Source organism: Sus scrofa, chromosome 9 (assembly GCF_000003025.6).
Source record: "Sus scrofa isolate TJ Tabasco breed Duroc chromosome 9, Sscrofa11.1, whole genome shotgun sequence".
Classification (NCBI taxonomy): Eukaryota; Metazoa; Chordata; class Mammalia; order Artiodactyla; family Suidae; genus Sus; species Sus scrofa.
The window spans coordinates 70,581,294-70,597,789 of record NC_010451.4 but is presented as its reverse complement, the minus strand read 5'-3'; the positions used below and the strand labels follow the sequence as shown (position 1 = coordinate 70,597,789).

At 37.6% G+C, this 16,496-nt stretch overlaps 1 protein-coding gene across 2 annotated transcripts in view; it reads right to left on the bottom strand.

Annotated features, from left to right (window-relative positions):
• LOC110262229 (pituitary tumor-transforming gene 1 protein-interacting protein) overlaps positions 1-16,496 on the bottom strand; it is a 136,361-nt gene that overhangs the window by 79,688 nt on the left and 40,177 nt on the right. Inside the window, exon 7 of one of the 2 annotated variants that reach the window (XM_021102366.1) lies at positions 4,631-4,721. The exons of the other annotated variant lie outside the window; for it this stretch is intronic. The gene's annotated coding sequence lies outside the window, so the exon portion shown is untranslated. Of the gene's footprint in view, positions 1-4,630; positions 4,722-16,496 lie in introns of those variants that run through there. 2 annotated transcript variants of the gene reach the window in all.

Here is a 16,496-nt window from a genome sequence, read left to right as displayed (position 1 = left end):
TAGCCTATCCGTGACTTGGACCAGAAATGGATTATTTGAAACAGTCATTTATCTGTTCATCACCTAAGGCTCTGAATACCTTTATGCTATTTCAAAAGCAAATTCTTTGTTTCCATCTCTCACCCATACTTAAAAAATGATGACCTGCCACCACTGAAGATTCATTTCTTTTAGGGCTGTACCCACAGCATATGGAGGTTCCCAGACCAGGGGTCTAATCAGAGTTACAGCTGCTGGGCTACACCACAGCCACAGCAATGCAGGATCTGAGCCATGTCTGTGAACTACACCACAGCTCACAGCAACACCAGATCCTTAACCCATTGAGTGAGGCCAGGGATTGAACCCTCAACCTCGTGGCTCCTAGTCGGATTCGTTTCCACTGCGCCACGACAGGAACTCCTGAGATACATTTTAAATGTGCTGTTAAGTTTTAAAGGCATTTCAAAGGGAGAGGTCCAAAGATATTTTAAGTAATATCAGCAGAGCTGAAATAAGTGAGTAATTTCAGATACCACATATTCTTAAGGGAGAAAATTAATTTGGGTACTTAATCTTAGCATTGGTTAAAAGATGAGTCAGATTAAATTATAGCTTGATATATGCACACACACACTGTGTATACACAATCTTGAAATCTCTTGTGTATTTTTAAAAGGAAAGTGAAAATTGAAAGACAGTAGCAAAAGTAAAATCAGCATGGAAAATACCATGGGAGGAAACACCTGCTGGGAAAACATATATGTAGAAAAGATCTTACAGGCTTCCTTCTTAATTTTACCCAGTAAAGCAGTAATATTTAGGAATAAAAATGTTGTGGAAAACTAACAACATTTCAATATTTTAACACATTTAAAGGCTCTGGCTCCATAGTCAAGATGTTAGGAATCTAAAAAACTTTAAGAAAACCTGTTTTTCCGAATAATCAATTTCAATATGCATTTTATTCCATTATTTTCCCTGTTTTATTTGAATTGGTGAACTTTTAGGAATGAGTGTTAACTTTATTTATTTATTTATTTATTTGTCTTTTTGCCTTTTCTAGGGCTGCTCCCGCGGCATATGGAGGTTCCCAGGCTAGGGGTCCAATCAGAGCTGAAGCCGCCACTCTACGCCACAGCCACAGCAACACCAGATTCCAGCTGCGTCTGTGACCTACACTACAGCTCACGGCAACACCGGATCCTTAACCCACTGAGCAAGGCCAGGGATTGAATCCGCAACCTCATGGTTCCTAGTTGGATTTATTAACCACTGAGCCACGACGGGAACTCCAGTCTTAACTTCATAAACCTTAAATTTTATGCCTTACTGATATACTTTAAAGACTGCATTTACACTTTATCTAGGTGTTTCATTTTGTTACACACTACTTAATATCTGGTAATCATAAATGAGCAACCTTTTACTTCTGAAGCACACACACAGGATATCTTTAATAATTCAAAGAGCTTTCTATAATGACAAAGTCATATTGATGAATGCAATAGGAAAATTCTAATACTATTCAACATAACTTAAATAATTCACAGTAGAAACCAGGCATAATAGAGCAAGAAAAATAAATTCTAAGTGCTCAAAATATTTTGTTCTTTCTTACACCAATGCATAGTTCTTAAATCATAGTGACAGTTTTCCTCTCTTTTGTTGGAATACATGACAGCTCTTCATATTCTGGAGCAGGTGCAAACGATAAACGCTTTCCTATTAAAGTCAAGAATGTCAGCATTCTGTGTGCAGTGATGGGCAGACCTCCATCATTTTTGCATAAGACATCTCCTGGGAGAGCTATCACCAGACCATTACTACACTATCAACTTACTCTCATCTCAAATTATTATTCTTCAAAGACAGCCAGCTGAGTTGCACTTTACTTTTTTAGATTCCCTGATAGGTGATGAAAGGAAAATGTCAAACAGAGAACAGATAACAAGGTTATTCATAATTTCACTAACACCAAATAATTCCAAAATCAATCTTTTAAACATAGTATTTTGCATTTTGGAAATATGATACATCGCTAATTATTCAATCTGACTATATAAAATAAGTAAATGAGGAAAAAAACATTTAAAAAACAGCTAGTGAATGATTTTTGTAAATACAGAATTATGGTGAATTCTAAAATGAATTAACAAGTAATGAAGAAATTAATTGAAAAACTACATTAAGAATAAAATTAATATGGTTTAATATTTTATTTCCTTTGGTGTTTATTTATAGAATCCTTCTTTCAGATGATTGTAAATCAAGAGCCATACTCAGGTTATATAGTTAAAAGATCTTTTTTTCACAATTTAGAGGAGGTGACATGATGTTTAAAGATAACATGGTCTATAGAGAATTGTTTTGAACTAAGAAGATAAATTGGAATTTTTTTTTTTTTGTCTTTTGAGGGCTGCACCCGCAGCATACGGAGGTTCCCAGGCTAGGGGTCTAATCAGAGCTACAGCTGCCAGGCTACTCCAGAGACACAGCAACACCAGATCCGAGCAGCATCTGCAACCTATACCACAGCTCACAGCAACACTGGATATTTAACCCACTGAGCAAGGCCAGGGATCGAACCCGCAACCTCATGGTTCCTAGTTGGATTCATTTCTGCCTGTGCCAAGACTCCAAATTGAAATTTATTTTGATGAAAGAAGGAAAAAAAAAAAGAACTTCCCCAAAACATTAAGTAATGAAATTTTCAAAAATTTGTGGGAATGGTCACATGTATTAATGCAAAATAAATATATATTTTAACATTCTGAAGGTTAGCATGCTTTTGAGATATGAATAAATTTTTTAACATTTATATTTATCAAATTAAAAAGATACATTTAAACCTGGCAACAGAAATCTTACAAATAGTCAATATACATTATACACATATATATTATGTGATATGTATAAATATATATATATATTTCTATGACAATGGAGTATTATTCAATCATGAGAAAGAAGGAAATCCTATCCTTTGTGGCAACATGAATGAACATGAAAGATATTATTCTACATAAAATAAGCCAGCCAAAGACAAATATTGTATTATAATATCTCATTTATATGTGGACTCTTAAAAAAAAAGGAAGAAGAAGAAGTCAAACTCAAAAATGAGAGTTGAATGGTAGTTCCCAGGGTCTGGGAGTTGAGGAAACGGGGAGATGTTGGTCAAAGGAGATAACACTTCGATTATAAAATGAATAAATTCTGGGGATATAGTGGAAAGCATGGTGATTGTATTTAATAATAGTGTATTTTACACTTCAAATTTACTAACAGAGTAGTCATACACACACATACACAAACTATGTGAGGTGACGGACATATTAATTAACCTGAGTATCATAATCACTTCACAATATATATGCTTATCAATCATAGTGCTCTAGTTGTTAATATATGTAATTTTGTCAATTACCCCTCAGTAAAGCTGAGGGGGTGGGGAATAAAACAAGGAAAAACTCCAGGAAACAAGCTAAAGCGGAAAGAGAGAGACAGACCAGAGCAAGCCTAGGCTTATTATTTCATGGGGAAAAAGACAGGAAGTTCTTGGATTTTGGTAGAACGAAAGAGATGACTTATTTCTGCATTGCTGTTTCAGTTCCCTAACCAAAGTTAAATTTTCTGCCTAGCAGGGAAATCAAACCTTAATTCAGTGTAATATCTCTCTTGCTGGAGTTACAGCCACCTCAACTTACACAAATTTGGTTTTTCCTAGTTCAAGTTATTCCAGCCTTGATAGCTCTGGGGATCACTTTTAAATATGTGCAGAATCAAGTTTTATTCACCCCATTATTCACAGTTTTTAGTAACACATCCCCTACTCCCAGTTTAACTGAAGCCGTATAAATTTTATATCAAAGTACTACAAGTAGCAACAATATTAAATATAAGTTTATGCCTTCTTTTCCAAATTTTGCCTAACAGGTAGAGGTTTAAAAAAAAGTTGGTGAAACACACTTATTAAAGTATGTATCACAACATTACTGAATTTTAATGAAGAAACTATTTGGTATTGAAAAAAGTCTGGCATTATTTTGTTCTATTAAAAAATCCTCTAGTATTTTTCTTAAATTGTTAAGTCATTACCTCTTTTATTTGAAAATATCTATAGCATTAAAAATATATTATTGTGACATATATATTAATCAATACAATTTCATCAACACAGATGTTAGTACCTAAAATTGACTATTGTAGGGAAGATTTTGAGTAGAAGAGCATTTTTGTAATAATAAATGTAATGATTAGAATTAAAGTATTCATTGTCTGGTAATACTAATGTAATAAATACATTCTAATAAATGTATTTATTAGAATTAAAATATTTATTTATTATCTGGTAATACTCATGAGAAAATAGCAATGTTAGACACAATCATAGAACGTAGCCTCTAATCTTTAGGCCATATATAAATTTATATGTCAGGTGTTTTCATATTCTATATTTATACCATTTTATGTTCAAAGGGAAGAATATTAAGATTGTAAAACTAGCTAGGAAGAAGATTATTCAAAAGTTTTAAAAAATCTTTTAAACTAACCATAAAATCTTGTTTCAAGAGCTTTTTCAACCCTTATAATCGCAACTTACTGCACAAGTCATAATTTGAATGTAATGAAATACTCTACAAAAATGTTCAACAGAATTTAAAATTTAACTTAAGGGAATTTGGAAGTTCAGTCATTCTCAAATAGGCTGTAAGGATGATTAAAATCCTGAAGGAAGCCTGAAAGAAAAAGGACATGGTCATTATTGGAAATTTAATACAACGTTAACTCTCAGGTTTCACGTTTAGACTAGAAAGCTTAAGTTCAAGGCCCTTATACCAATCTTTATAGAAATGTAATGTTCTCCAACTCATGGTCCTTCCCTTGAAAAGCTGTACGTGGGTAATAGTGATTATCAACTCAAATTAGTCACACACACCGGGGTGAATTGGAAATGAAAAGCTTCTTCAATTACCCAAACTAACATAAACGATTTATTTCCTTCTGCTGACACGAAAGGAAAGGAGTGAATGTTCATGAAGGACAGCATTTATCCACCCTGCACTGAGGTCAGAGAGCTCTCTCAGCACAAATATTCCCAGAAAAGGTTCAGCTTGGCAGAAAATAAACCATCTATTCCAAAAGGTCACCACGTCAGCCCAACTTTTCATCTGCTGTGAGAAAAATCCTGTCGAAGTCCATTACTGTAAGGCAGCAGCTGTTCTGTAGGGACAGCCTCCAAAAGACAACAGTTTCTCATAAGCCCCAGTGCAATTCCTCCTCTTCACTGACTATTTCTGGTCTCTTCTGACACACACCATTCTTCCTCACCACTAAGGCTTTGCTCATTCACCTCAAATACCTCCCAAATATTCCTCTACATTTTACATAATTTTACATAGTCTTTTCTTTCTTTCTTTCTTTTTTTTTTTTTTTGTCTTTTTGTCTTTGTTGTTGTTGTTGTTGCTATTTCTTGGGCCGCTCCTGCGGCATATGGAGGTTCCCAGGCTAGGGGTTGAATTGGAGCTGTAGCCACCGGCCTACGCCAGAGCCACAGCAACGCGGGATCCGAGCCGCATCTGCGACCTACACCACAGCTCACGGCAACGCCGGATCGTTAACCCACTGAGCAAGGGCAGGGATCGAACCCTCAACCTCATGGTTCCTAGTCGGATTCGTTAACCACTGCGCCACGACGGGAACTCCTTTTTTTTTTTTTTCTTTTTGCTTCATCTATGACACACAGAGGTTTCCGGGCCAGGGACTGAACCCTCTCCATAGCAGCAACCCGAGCCGCCATAGTGACAACACCGAATCCTCAATCCACTGCATCACAAGAGGACTCCTATTTTACAAAGTCTTGAACACAGCCGAAAATCCAGCCCTCCCAGTAAAGTCTAACACAACCCAAACTCCTTTTACTGGCCTATAAAACCCCTGCATGATCTGATCCCTGCCTATGTCTCCTGTTCAATCCTTGCTCACTCCCAGCCATGCTGCATTCAGCTTCTCCAACACTCTAAGCTCTGGCTCCCCCTGCAGCCTCCATCTGGTTTTTTCCTTTCCCGCACCCCCGACTCTGCTCCTTGGCTGACTCCTCATCATGTTTTGGTCTTTACTTAAACCCGACTCCCTCAACACCTTTCCTATTTATCTGAAGTATGTTCCCACCTTTATTTCCCCCAATTTCAGTTCTTTTGTTTCTTTCCAGCAGTGCCACAATTTTTTATTATTTTCCTTTGCTCTTCACTTCTTTTGTTTTACAATGGGAATATTGTCTCCCCTCCCCTAGCTTTGTTGAGATATGATTGACATATAACATTAAGTTTAAGGTATACAATGTGTTGATTTGATACACTTATATATTGAAATGATGACCATGATAGCATTAGCTAACGGGTACATCACCTCACATAATTATCACTCTTTTTTTTGTAGTAAGAACATTTTAGATCTACTCTCTTAGTAACTAATATGGTCACTACATATAATATGGTATTATTAGTTATAATCACCATGCTGTACATTTTGATCTTCAGAACTTATTCATCTTTTAACTGGCAGTTTGAACTCTTTGACCAACATCTCTTCTTTCCCCTGATAGTGTCTATCTTGTTTCATGCTGTATCCCCCATGTCTGGCACAAAGCAAAATGCAACAAATGCTTATTCAATCAAAGCCATCCTATCCTGATCTTTTTCTAACTCCCTTTGTTCTTATTGGAATCAGAGCAAAATTAACTCATCATTTACTCAATTTTATCATTACTATTCAAGTCAACACAAATACCTATAGGCCAGGAACTGTCAGGTGCTGCTTTACCAGCTATTATTTATTCAGTATTCACTATGGGCTGGCACTGTTATAAGTACTTTACATACAATCTCATTGTATCATCACAAGTATGTAATCAAGCAACTATTTTTATCCCTATTTTATTTTATTTTTTCATTTTGGCCATGCCCGTGGCATGCAGAAGTTCTCTGGCCAGGGATCAAACCTTTGCCACAGCAGTGACAATGCCAGGTCCTAAACCTGCTGAGCCACCAGAGAACACCTATTCTTATTTTAAAGATGAGGAAGCTAAGACAAGAGAGAGGTTAATATGTGCTCCAGATATCACAAACAGTAAGTGATAGAGCTGAGATTCTGCATTCTGTCCCATAAAACACAATTTCCACCTTAAAATCAGTACTGAGAGAGGGGAAAAGAAAGTGAGCTGAAAATGCAAAGGGAAGTGATAACAGTTGCTTAAGGCAGAGCAGTAAAATTTGTTTGAAGGTGGCATTTCATCAGAGGGATTATGAAAGCTGACCCTTAAAAACGTCAGTGGATGAGAAGAAAAGTCAGAGGGGACTAGAGAGAGGCACTACACATAGTGACGGCAGTACAGTGATGAAATACTGTCCTCGCCCAGGTTGTTATGTTCTGACACAGAGATGAAGTGATTTGTGTAAATTTCACAATAAATGCAATAAATATGTTAGAAGAAATATAAAAGACTACAGCTCTAGAATTCCACAAAGCAAAATTGTTTTAAAATTATTTCCAATAGGTATTTAAATTATAATGGTATTTTCCAAAAAGTATTGACATACATCTTTTTCAAGACTAAGAACAGTAAATTTCTAGAAAAATGAATATTTATAAAATAAAGGATTTTTTTGCAATAGTTCCTTATATAGAACAGTGAGGGGTCTCATCTAAACTTTATTAATATGAATTCTCCTCAATGAATAATCCAACTCAGCACTTGCTTTTTATATTCCCTGCCGGTGGCTTCTATAGTCAAAGTTCTTGACTGGAGAAACTGAAATAATCCCCCCCCCCATTTTGGTAAAAAAGCAATTACTTTCCATTTCCTTCACATATTTTCACCATACTCCCATTAGAACATTTATCTAAACTCTCAAACAACTAAATACACACACACACCAAAACACACCCAGTGCTTGTATTAGGAAACAGCTGAGTTAAAGGTATGTGGTGATTCCCTGTCGTTTCTCCTGTTGAATGCACATAATTTTTCTTCATTCATTCCCTTTGAAGTGCCTGACATTCAGCCTCATTTTATACATACTGGCAATGGAAAACTGGGCTTTAAAATCATGAGAAGTCATTTCTCTCCCCCCTTTTTTTTTTTTAACAAGAGTTGATATGTATGACAAACTAGGCTTTGATTACCACAGAAATTTAGAATTTTAACAGTACCTCAGAAAGCATCTAATCTGGAAAAGAGCAACTTAGACAAAGTATTCCCCACTCCCACCACAGAGGATGGGTATTGCTAATAGATTGCTATGTTCTTTCCCACTAAGCCTAAGCATTACTCAAGATTCCTTCTCTACATGATGCTCCAGGCAATGTCTATCCTGTAAGATAAAACATTTATTGTGCATGATCCTTCTCATAGGATAGAAAATGCACTTCAGAAAGCTGCAATCTGGGTCATCCTCTGTGGTATGGATAGACCTGGTATTGCTTATCTATTCATCCATTGATGGACACTTGGGTTATTTCCACTTTTTGACTCTTGAGGAAGATGCTGCTATGAACATGGGGATACAAATATCTCTTTTTGACTCTGCTTTTCATTTTTTTTTTTTCATCACGGGAATTCTGTACCCTTCCTCTTGTTTTCCTTCTTTATCTTAACAGCATCATTGTCTTCCAATTACCCAAGCTAGAAACCTTGGACTCTCCAGCTCCTCCTTTTTATGCTCTACTTCTAAAGGATCAAGAGGGTTTGTGAAGTTGAATCTGAAATGTCTTTCCTTGTCACTGCCCATGTTTAGGCTTTCATCTGTGCCCACTTGAATGATTGGCACTCTGCTAACTGATCTTCCTACTGGAATCTCCCCTCTCTAAACCATCCATCCATCCCATCTCCCGTCCCCACCCCCACCCCAATAATACCATCAAGATATTTTTCCTTATAAGTGTGATTGTGACTCCCCACCTCTGCCAAAAGTTGCCTTTCTTCAAGATAAAGTTAATGTCTCCCTTCACCTTTAAAATAAAGCTCAAATTCCTACGTGGGATTTCAAGTTTCTCCACAAATAAGGACCAGGTGCCTTTCTCATCACACATCATCATGATGATTAGAAGCTAAGATCCTGGGGCCAGACTACCCAGCTTTGAGACACTAGGCAGGACTGCCCCCACTTTAGGGCAGGCTGAGGGGTCCTGAGTAAAGCATCTGACTGGGTGGGTGAGAGGTAGCAGGGGTAGAAGTGTGGCCTGTGTACCTCTCACCAAACTATGTCTCAGCCCAGGGCTACTATAGGCTCAGAGGATGGGACATCACTTTCTACTTCACAATATAGGCACTATAAGGGCTCAATTCCTTTATCTATAAAGTGATGCTAGGAGTTCCCGTCGTGGCGCAGTGGTCAACAAATCCGACTAGGAACCATGAGGTTGTGGGTTCGATCCCTGCCCTTGCTCAGTGGGTTAACGATCCAGCGTTGCCGTGAGCTGTGGTGTAGGTTGCAGACGCAGCTCGGATCCCGCGTTGCTGTGGCTCTGGTGTAGGGTGGCGGCTACAGCTCCGATTAGACCCCTAGCCTGGGAACCTCCATATGCTGTGGGAGCGGCCCAAGAAATGGCAAAAAGACAAAAAAAAAATTAAAAAGTGATGCTAGTACTAAAACTTATCTCATGGAGGTGTTGTGAGGATTCAACAAATTAATGTATTCAAAGCCCTTAGAACAGTGCCAGGCACAGGAGTGTCCAGGGTCAGCTGTCAATCATGCACCTTCCCTTTTCCTTATACTTTAAAGAAATAGTAAAGTTTCTTCACTATTTTACTCATATATAACTGTGCTTTTTCACCTTCATGGCTTTCATTGCTCCTTCTGCTTCCTTTCCCCAAAACTCCCTGCCCTAGCAGCTCTAAGTTCTGCCTATTTATAACCCTGTCCACTCTTCAGACTCCATTGAGCTGCCATTTTGCTTGCACTGAGTCTTACTTGATACCTATGAATATGGGTTAGCTAGACTAACTCAACTTTTGGGCACCTATGGATTACTGTTGTGGAACTTACTATATTATATTTTGTACTATCTGAACCTACAATTATCCCAAGGCCTTCCTTTCCCTGAAAGATTTTAATGTCTAAAAGTAACCTGTAAGTTTCCCCTATACATTCTCATAGGGCCTACAGACCTGCAGTGACACAATAGGCAATGATTGAACAATTTATTGAGTTCCTGCTGAATGCCAGACACTATAAAAAGTGCTTTACATACAGTATTTAAATTACTTATACAACTTTTATAGTATTGTTATTTCCCTTTCATATAAGGAGACCTTCATATTTAAATCATTTGATTAATATTAAACAGCTCAAAAATGGTAAGCAGAACCTAGGATCTTGCTGGTTTAGGGACTAGACTCTACTTCAAAGTATCTTGCCTGCTCCCTCCCTTGCCCAGGAGCTACCATTTATTTAAAAAAAAAAAATTTATATATATATATAATATATATATATATAAATTTTTTGTTTGTTTGTTTTTTGCCTTTTCTAGGGCCGCTCCTGTGGCATATGGAGGTTCCCAGGCTAGGGGTCCAATTGGAGCTGCAGATACCGGCCTTCGCCAGAGCCACAGCAACACCAGATCCGAGCTGCATCTGCAACCTACACCACAGCTCATGGCAACACTGGATCCTTAACCCACTGAACAAGGCCAGGGATCAAACCCTCAACCTCATAGTCCCTAGTCAGATTCATTAACCACTGCACCATGACGGGAACTCCTTATTTACTATATACTGTATTCCAAAAGTTTTTCCTACATTATTCCTCAACTTCTTGCAAAGTTATTATTATTCCTATATGCAAGGCTCAGGGATATTGTTTGCTTTAGATCTTACAGCTAGTAAATTCCAGATACATCTTTTAAACCTGACCACAGAATGCTCCCATCTCCCAAAAAGCATTTGTCACATTTTAGGAGTCCCTTGAGAAAAATGTTATTGCTTTCACTTTTTTTTTTTTTTTTTGTCTTTTTAGTGCCACACTCGTGACATATGGAAGTTCTCAGGCTAGGGGTCAATTCAGGGCTGCAGCTGCCAGCCACAGCCACAGCCACAGCAATGCCAGATCCAAGCCATGTCTGCAAACTACATCACAGCTCATGGCAACGATGGATCCTTAACCCACTGAACAAGGCCAGGGATTGAACCCATGTCATCATGGACACTAGTTGGATACTTTACTGCGACGCCACCATGGAAACTCTGCCTTCACTAATTTTTTAAAATTACTCAGAGGGTCTCACTTATGTGGTTCTATTTCATTTAGACACTCTTTTGACAGAAACCTTCACTATGTACACTTACAGAAAAAAAAGTTATTCCTGCATTATTGACTAATATCTTTTATATTTATATACTATATATTATAAATATATTTTATACTTTATGTATTTATATATTATATATTAATTGTCATCTATAATATATTTAATATATTTATATATTATAAATAGCTTGGCAAAAAATGCTTGTTCCCCAAAGAATTTGATGGGGGTTCACATAAAAAAATGATCTTGATATCAGCAAGATAAAAGTAATTGATATAAAATAATTGCTTAAATAAACAATAAGTCAGGAATATATTGAGAGATTTATATTTAGTACTTGTCTTTTTTTTTTTTTTTTCTTTATGGCTGCACCCACAGCATATGAAAGTTCCCAGGCTAGGGACTGACTCTGAGCCACAGGTGTGACCTATGCCACAGGGGCAGCAAGGCCAGATCCTTTAATCCATTGCACTGGGCTGGGGATTGAACTCACACCTCCACAGCAACTGGAGCTGCTGCAGTTAGATTCTTAACCCACTGCACCACTGAGTTAACTCCCTAGTATTAGCATTATTCATTTCATCAGATCATTAGGTTTTGCCTGGTATTTCTTTTGTGTTTAAGTTATTTGGAAGATGAAGATAAAATAACTACATCTAAGGAAACAAGTAGGCACTGATATGAATACCAAAATGAACTTCCACTTGAATGCCAAGCACAGAGAGAAGGGGGAAAAGAAGGATGCAGAATCAGAACTAAACATTAGATTTTTAAAATATATTTTATTTATTTATTTTGCTTTTTAGGGCTGCACCCGAAGCATATGGAGGTTCCCTAGGCCGCTGCAGCAACGCGGGATCCGAGCTGCATCTTTGACCAGCACCACAGCTCACAACACTGGATCCTTAACCCACTGAGTGAGGCCAAGGATCAAACCCACATCCTCAAGGATGCTAGCTGGGTTCATTAACCACTGAGCCATGATGGGAAATCCCTCCACCATTAGATTTTAAAAGAATATAAGAATATAATTTGGAAAAGGGAAAATTTGAGGAATTAACCATTAGATTTTAAAAGAATATGAGAGTATAATTGGAAAAGGGCAAATTTGAGGGATGTGATTTATTTATTTATGGGAAAACAATAATGCCAAATTAATATGTATAGAGCAACTACCAAAGTAATGAAAAGATACTTAAAATGAGGATATTGTTTAAAGTTACATGACTTGAGTATCATTAATCAATTTTGCCAATGCTCACTATTTGATTGGAAAAATCCTATTGGTTTTTGAGAGGAAAAAAAATGGGCAGGTGGAAGCAAAAAAATTTAATGAAACCAAGATCTTCCCAAGCAAAGAAATAACTCTTAAAAGAGTATTCCTCGTATGAAAGCACTAGTTTTTAGAGGTCTCAGAGGATTCTGAGTAAAACTGAGCATACTTGCAATGCATTGTAAATGTGTAATTACCATTTAAATGGAAGGAGAAAAGCTGGTGGGTAAAATGAGAAAAAGGCATTTTCTTACAGCCAACCAGAAACTGGCATTTCAGGCAATGATCATCTAATCTAGAGAGTCAGGTTAACAAACCTATTGTCATTCTGCCACTCATCCTCAGCCTTTTAACTGTTACTCTCCTCTAGCAGGAGGAGGCAGAAGGTTAAGTCTGTCTCCATGATTTTCAGTCACAATTTGCTTGTTAGGCTCTGGCACGCTCAATATATAATTCAACAGCATATGTTTACCAAAAGACATAGTGACACAAAGGTTTCTCTTAATTCTCCCTTTTTATTGTTTGGCCACCCTATTTATAAGAGTAAATGAAATTTTGGAGTAAATTTCTATTGGTTAGGATCAGCTCATCTCATCCATAGTCCAATGAAGACTTTCCTTAATAACCGCCCTGTTTGTGGATTTGGCCAGGCAGCAATTTTGATGTCTAAAATACTGCCTTATTCCAAAAAGGCATTAAACATCCTTTGCAAAGGAGTTTAAAATGTGTCACACAGATTTCCAAACTCTGGAAAATTATCAGATGTGTTTTTATTGGACAGCTGCATAATAAAGAATAGAGGGTAAAAGATTTGTCAAGAATCACATAAATTAAGTGGAAAGACTCCTGTCACATGTATACTTCAGAAGCTTAATCTACTCCTTTTAGATTACTGCTACATTTCTTATCACGAGATTAGCTACTTTTTATGATGCATTTATCAAAATCCATTTGGATTTGTCAGGGTGGCATATGCTGGTGGATTAAGTGTTGCTTCCATCTCAATAATCTCAGTATTTAGGAAGAATATAAATGTGAAGCATGAAAAAATTATTAAATCATGAAATAAAAGACTGTGAATACAAGATCAACCATGTGGCAAAAGTTATGGGATTCTTGGTTACATAATGGTTACTTTATTCTAGCTTTCCCTTTTTATCTTCTTTTGGCTATTTTATTTGGAATCGTTGAAAATATTTGTTACAAGGCTGTGTAAAAAGCTAAGCAAACGTGAGTTAGCCACTCACCACCTTTTTTCATCATCTAAACCAGGGCTCCACAAACTTTGCCACACAAACCAAATGTGACCCTTTCATGTTTTGTTTTTTTGATTGTTTTTTGTCTCTTTAGGGCCACACTGGCGGCATATGGGGTCGAATTAAAGCTGTAGCTGCTGGCCTACACCACAGCCATAGCAACTCGGAATCCAAGCTGTGTTTGCAACCTACACCACAGCTCACAGCAATGCCAGATCCTTAACCCATTGAGCAAGGCCAGGGATTGAACCTATGTCCTCACAGATGCTAGTCAGATTCATTTCTGCTGAGCCACAAAGGGAACTCCTGGACCTCTCATATTTTTGCAAATAAACTTTTATTGAAACACAGTCACATACATTCAATTATGTATTGTCTATGGCTGATTTTGCATGATAGCAAAGTTGGGTAGGCCAGAAAGCCCCAAAGCCTAAAGCCTAAAATATTTACTATCTGGTCCTTTAAGAAGAGTTTGCCAATTCCTGATCTAAACTCTTCCATCTCTTAGTGTTCTAGAAGAAAATTTTACTCTTTAGCCACAACCTGTACTTCCCCACCATCTGTTCCCTTTAGATCTTTTTCTGCTTTTCCAAGACATACATTTTTCAATACTTTCTACCATCTTTAATTACTTTCTGGCATTTCAGTTACAATTTACCATCTTCTGTTCACATATTTTTCTCTTCTCAGTCATCGTTACAATTTGTTCTATCCCCAAATTTATTGAACCTGAAAGCAAAGCTGGTCACATATGGCCCAATTTCTGCATAGGGTCAATCAAAATAATAATAGTAATAATAAGAATTTCAATAACAGTGGAAAGACATAATTGAAGGAAATATTAATATTCACTTAGGCTATAAAAAAATGCTGAAGTACGAGAGGGAGGAGTGTGTGCTTAGCGAGTAGTAGAACATTTCAGAATCCTCTCTTCCCAGCATCACTATTTTCAATATTTCCCCAAATCAGTGACAGCTGCTGTGGTAGATGCCCAGACTTCCCCTTCAGGAACAAGGCACTCATTGCTCCAGGGTAATGAGGTAATGAGAATTACCCTCAGCCAAAGGGAACTGCCCCACTCAAAGTTAAGCCTCCTTTTGGAGAGCATCCCACATCTCATAATAGTTGATATGGAGGTTTGGGCTCCTTTGCTTCAGTTAGGGAGGCCACTGAAATTCCGGAACACCCCATAAAATTAACCGAGGCCTTTGTTGTGACTATATGACAATTCAGCTATTCCCGCTGCCCAAGTCTGCTTCTCTCTTTCCCTATAATGTGTTATTCCTAAGAGCATTCTCCAATAAATCCTTGCAGGCAAATCTCTACTTCGGAACCCATTTTCCAATTTGAGATAGCTAGCTTTCTCGTTAAATGCTCTCTTATCCCTTTTCATCCCTCAAACGAAGGCTTCCCTGAATCCCAGTCCTTCTAGCTCTTTATTTCTCTCACCTCACGGTCCTGTTTCCTCACAATCCTAGGTCAATTCCCTTCCTCTCAATAGAGTTCACTACCTTTTCTTAAATTTACTGATTAGACATGAACAGGAATTACCAACTAGGTTCTACAGTTTGTGCTAGCATACTTGTATATCTTATTCTAAGATTTCAAAATACTGCCTTATAGGAGTTCCTGTTGTGGCTCAGCAGGTTAAGTAGCCAACATAGTGTCCATGAGGATGTGGGTTCCATCCCTGGCCTCCTTCAGTGGGTTAAGTATACAGCATTGCTGCAAGATGAGACATAGGTCACAGATGTGGCTTGGACATGGTGTGGCTGTGGCTGTGGCTGTGGTATAGGCCTCAGCTGCTGCTCTGATTTGACCCCAGCCTGGGAACTTCCAATGCCCAGATGCAACTGTAAAAAGGAAAAAGGAAAAAAACTTGCCTCACAGAAGATGGTTTTGGGCTGGAATATAGGGTCTATTTGTTTTTAATGTTTCCTTGTTTTATTCTAAACAGACTATCTAACCAAAAAGCATTAAAAATTGTAACTTTTACATTATACATTTGAAAGTCTTTATATGATTATCATGTCATCACCTGTATAGTAAAAGCTCTTCTGCAGCAGTATTTTCCCCCTGCAGTAGCATTTGATTCAAAATGAAATGCTCTGATACAAGAGTTGGACAGTAACACAGCATGAGAAGACTTAATTTTTTAAAAAAATTCTTAGGAGTTCCCATCATGGCCCAGCAGAAACGAATCCGACTAGAAACTATGAGGTTGCAGGTTCGATCCTTGGCCTTGCTCAGTGGGTTGAGGATCTGGCATTGCCATGAGCTGTGGTGTAGTTCGCAGACGCGGCTCGGATCTGGAGTTGCAGTGGCTCTGGTGTAAGCTGGCAGCTACAACTCTGATTAGACCCCTACCCTGGGAACCTCCAAAGGCCTTGCATGTGGCCCTTAAAAGACAAAAATAAATAAATAAATAAAAATTTAAACAATTAAAAAATTCTTAATATCAAGTCTTTCTTTGGTAAATCTGCTTCTGGAAGGAAGAAATGAAAGAAGGAAGGAAAAAGAAAAGATAGAAAAAAGAGAAGATAAATCGAAAAAGAGAAAGAAAAAAAGGATGGGAGGAGACGAAAACTAAGTTGAAAGAAATCAGGAGGAAATCACTGTAAATCCATGAATTACTTTGCAGGCAGAACCTCTGAAGTTCTAGAATAATTATCTTTTCC